We start from the raw sequence: 5,479 nt of genomic DNA, 5'->3' as shown, positions 1-5,479 counted from the left end.
TGGCAAGTTCTTCTATTCCCACCTTCCAACGAACTTCCCACTAGTTTGGTTGAAGCCCGAAATTCCCTTAAAGCTAGCTCAGAGGTCAGGGATCAATTCGCATTAAAGTGTTCTGTATTACCTAGATCCCCTCTGGAAAAAAAAAATTCTGGGATCTCTCTGTATTAACTAGATTCCCTCTGGTAATCTGGGATCTCTCTGTGTTAACTAGATCCCCTCTGGAAAGAGATTCTGGGGTTTCTCTGTGCTAACTAGATCTCCTTTGAAGGAATTTAGAACCTGGGATCTCTTTGTAATTAATTAGATCCCTTTTGGAGATCAGTCTTAGGAAAAGTATTGCCAGCACTAGTGCTCACTCAGTTAACTACCAAGAGAGGGAATGTTTTCATTTTTTGAAGGCAGAGCCAGAACAAAAGGCCACAGCCTTTTCCTTCAAGGCTTGCAAATCTTGGATTTCAGCACCTTCCCTCCCCTCTTCTCCAATAGCTTTCCTTCTTTTCCTTAAAGGCTTTGATCCTGGGAGGATACCCACTCCCCTGCCTACCCTCTCCCCTGCCTTCCACCTCCCCTAATCCTGAGGATACCTACTCTCATCCCACTGTCATAGACTCCTCTCCCCTGCCTTCCCCTTTCCCTACCTCCCCTAGTCCTGAGGATAGCTACTCTCATGCAGTTGTAGCCTCCTCTCCCCTGCCTTCCCTTCCCCTTCCCTCAGAGGCCCTAAGGAGATGACAAGCCAGGGTACTAATTGTAGAGGTGCTCCAAGCAAAAGATTAGTAACAAGTCTCTAATTCACCCTTTTCCTTTTGGTAGTTAAGTGTGGACTTCATCTTTATATTTTGTCAGTTGTAAATTTGTATTATATTGGGATTGCTGGTTCTTTAACAACCAGAAATTTTTATCTCTGCTTGACCTGCTTCCTGAGTTTGTAAATGGAAAATTAATAGTGTTATGGGATTAAAATGGTATAATGATTATAAACTGATTAATATAATGTCTGGCATGTGTTGGTGTAATATAATGCCAAGGAAAGGCAACTTCCCAAGGTTCAGAATACCAGCATAGGTGCTCTCCATTTTATTCAGTGACCAACCAAGAACAGAGAAGATCAAAACATGACATCATTCCAAATACAGCATTTACTAAATGTGATTAAATAATCCCCAAGGACTACACCACCCCAGGACCTTCCAATCATTCAATCAATTACAAAGCCCCTCTTCTCAAATGGAGATTAGTTTCCAAACATAAGTAAAGTACCTTCATTTGTCAATCACAGAGCACAATAAGGTCAAAAGTTCCCCACCCCTGGATCACAATTGAATCTACCCCAGAGTTAAAAGTTTAAACACAGCACTTAATACCCAAATGGAGGTCTTTTCTTCATCTTGACAGGAGGCAAGTTCTCAGCAATCTTAGTTCCTGGGGAGACAAGGCTTAGCAAGGCCATAAGATACATTGCCAATCCCTTCATGAATTTATCCTCTGTCTGTAGAACAGTCCTAGAACCCCTGAACACATTAGCAAAGCCCTCTCCCAGGATTTCTGTAAACATACAACAAGAAAATCCTTCTTCAGGGCTTCTGAACCAACAGAAAGGCTCCCAGACCCCTGCAACAACAGCACTGTCCTTCACCAGTGGACAGTATTCACTCTGTCTGCAGGACAGTCTCCAGACCCCTGCAACAACAGCACTGTCCTTCACCAGTGGACAGTATTCATTCTGTCTGCAGGACAGTCTCCAGACCCCTGCAACAACAGCACTGTCCTTAACCAGTGGACAGTATTCACTCTCTGTCTGCAGGACAGTCTCAGGGCTTCTTAACCAAAAGCCAGGTTCCAGGACTTCTTCAACAACAGGACTGTCTTTCACCAGTGGACAAATCTGGCAAAAGAACATCAAAACAGACAGACAAAGTACCAGCAAAACAGCCATGTCTCCTCAGTCCTTGGCAGCTCAGGGGGCAGGTCTCAAAAGTCCAGGGCAATTCAAAGCGGCCACCAGCAATTCTCTTAGTCTCTCTTCCTCCACGAGGTGCTGCTTCCAAAAAGATCTTCCGCCTCTCTCTTGTCTCTCCAAATCTACGTCACCAGCTCCTCCCAGTTCAAGACTTTCTTTTCACATCAACAAGTCCATCCCACAGGTGGGATTAACAAGCTCTGGGTCTTAACACAATCAGTTTGAAAACCAAGCCAATACAGGGGAATCTTTAATTGCCATTACTATCACAGTTGGATACATTATTATCTCTCTAACTTTGAAGTGGTTTTTGAATACCAGGAGTAATAAGATCAAATTATTCTATAAGTCATATGATGTCATTTGAAATTCATTGTTATGTTGTTGCCATCTTTCTAAAATTGTATTGTGTTTCTAAAAGTCTGCTTAGCTAGTGAAATTTGAAAAAATACATTCTTTTGAAGTAGAAGGACTGTGTTACAGCAATTTTTAAAATCTGGATGTGTTGCATGTGAATTAGGTTTTTGTGTTATAAAAATTTGACAATTTAAAAGCTGTTCATCCAAGTTTGTCTTTGTTTAAAAGGAAGTTTTGTAAACTTAAAATTGCTCATGTGTATGGAAAGGAAGAGTTAGGTGTCCCTAGAAACCATTTGTAAAGGCTAGGTTATCAGCCATAGGAAAGGAACTTGTTTTTGATATGTAGTTCCTAAACCATGAATCTGGTTTGCTGAGAAGTTGCAAGTCTATGTGAAATAAGTAGAAGGGATTGCTAACCATTGGCTTTGGACAAGTATACATTTGGGAAAGACAGGTGCTAAATGGAATCCCTTTCATATGAGATTCTTATTGCTTATTGCAGGTCCATAAGAATAAAAACTGGCTTTAATCTGCGATTGGTGAAAATTGCTGTTTAAGGTAAAAGGCACTTGGGATATAGTTGTCTGCATTAAAACCAGTATCTGAGAAAATGCCACAAACTACTCAGAGGGAATGTAATCCTGTACTGTTAACAGGGGCAAGTCTGAATTTGTGAAAAGCTGAAGGGGCAATCTTAGCCTCAGTCTGGGATGGGACTCCTTCTGGCTCAGTTTACCCATGATGTTCCTTTGAAAAGGGATGTTCCTCTCCTGAATTTCCTGAGTCTAGCTATGAGGTGGAAGAGATACTGCATGATGTGATAATTGTGACTCTATCTGAATTTAAACAGAGTCAAGGATGTTTTATCCTGTCGTATTTGGAATGTCATGTGTCCCTGATTTTTTCCTTCTATAGCAAATTTTCTATGATCAGCGTAAGTAGTCAGCAAAAGATATGAGCTCTTTTGTGTTATCTTACTGGGAAATCTAATATTATTTTTTATCTAGAATTAAAACTAGTCAGAAAGTTATACAAACTGCTTAAGACTAAACTTTGTGATATATAAGAATTCTGCAAGTATCTAGGAATTTAATCTGTAATAATACTTTGGGAATTTATGTTACTCAAGGACACTAAGTTTAATGGATTCCAATTTTTAAAAGTTTATTTTTGCTTGAGGTGAAAAAGAGAGATATCATTTAAGACTTTATGTTAGAAAAAGAATAATAACTTACAAAGATTTAATGTAATAGATGTCTAATTTAAAAGGATATCAAATTTTGAGGAAAGCAATAGGATCAGATAGATTCCTCTAAGATACATCTTCACATTTAAAGGATTCCTATACCAGAAACAGGATTTAGGTAAGAAAACCTAAAACCTAAAACCATTTCTGTGTTAAGGAATAACAAATAAGAAATAAACTGAAAATTCTCAAAAATGTGGAACCAACTTTAAGTTACTACACTAATTTATTTTAAGTCAGAATTATATGGAAACCTCTAGATCTGAACCAGAAAAACAATATTCCCTTTTTGAATTGTATGAGGCATCTGAGATTCAAAACGTTCTGTTAATTTGTATGGTTCATGTGTAAGTTTTCTTGGTTATCTTGGTGACATGTAATTGTGTACCTGACTTGATATAATAATGTCATTTTGTAAAATTGTGAGAAAAACTTTATTGTAATGTTTGAACCTAGCCCTGTGGGACTAGAAAACCGAACTATTTGTGATACTGTTTGAACCTAGCCTCTCATGGCTGGGAAACTGAACCATTTCTAGCTGCCTTTGGTGTCAAATAATGTTTGTAGAAGCCCCTGTCAGGCCTGCCTGACTACTCCAGCTTGTGAATACCTGAAAAAGATGACATCAGATGTAGACAGCTTTCCCAAGAATCCGGACCAGTCCTACACAGGAACTACTACAGCTTTAGCTTATTTTCTTTCCTTTTTTTTTTTTTTTTTAAAGCAGTCGGGGTTAAATAACTTGCTCAAGATTACATGGCCGGTTATTTTTGTGTGGGTGCCGAGTATCTGAGGCCGGAACCAATCCCAGGTCTCCCGATGCTGGAGCTGGCACTCTTACTGCACCACCTGGCTACTCCTAAGCAATTGGGGTTAAGTAACTTGCTCAAGGTTACACAGCCAATTATTTTGAGTGGGTGTTAAGTATCACTCCCAGCCGGTGCTCTTACTCACTGTGTCCCCTGGCTGCCCCTACAGCTTTAGCTTATTGTTCTGTATTCTCATTGTGCTACCTTGATCTCCCTTGCAGCCTGCTCCTTTTGCTTGTATTGCAATTGACTTAAATATCTGAGGATATTCAACTATTTAATTATTATCCTTAGTGCCCCCTATTTCAGGAAGTGATTGGGAAAAACCTGAATTCACCTAGATAAGGATATTTGAAAAGTTAACAAGAAGAGAGATTTTTTTCATACCTCCTTTGGTCTTAGAACTAAATCTCATAGATTTGTTCTTGACCAAAAGTGGGGAAATGCTAATCATTAAAAATAATATTTTAGCCAAAATCTGAATTAATCAAGCAAATTGCTTTGGTTGATTTTTAAATACCTTTGCCTGTGTTAGCAACTTCAAAGACCAGAGGTGAGATTTCCCTTATCTTGGGACTTACTCACATGGCAGCAAAACAGATATCCTGAGACTATAAAATGTAAATAGGCCCTGCTCTGGTCATTGTCAATTTGCATTTACAACCAAGGAACTCTGTTTCACATATAGTTGGTAACAAATGGAAGTCATAAAGTTTTGGCATGTCATCCTAATTTGGGATGATTCTGAAATGTATAAAAAGTCTTAAGATTCCTCTGTTCACCAGTCAGGACTTTTGTCCTGCACTCCTAGTGCAAGTATTGCTAGCCTTAAGGGAATAATGAATGAATAACAAATAAGAATGTAATTTTGGAGGCGGTTAGGTGGCACAGTGAGTAAAGCCTCAGCCCTGGAGTCAGGAGGATCCAAGCCCTTCTGGGCCTCAGACTCTTAACACCCACAAAAAAACTAGCCATGTAAACTTGGGCAAGTTAACCTCAATTGCCCTCCAAAAAGAAAAAAAAAATGTAATTTTTATATTACTATTTGTTTTTCTCATTTAACCAAACTTTTGAAAAGGTCAACAGGATTCGTGAAAGGGATTAA

This window comes from Petaurus breviceps, unplaced genomic scaffold, assembly GCF_028583685.1.
Source record: "Petaurus breviceps papuanus isolate PSGF00001 unplaced genomic scaffold, PetGlider_PUasm1.0 90630, whole genome shotgun sequence".
In the NCBI taxonomy this organism is placed as follows: Eukaryota; Metazoa; Chordata; class Mammalia; order Diprotodontia; family Petauridae; genus Petaurus; species Petaurus breviceps.
This window is presented reverse-complemented; position numbering follows the sequence as displayed.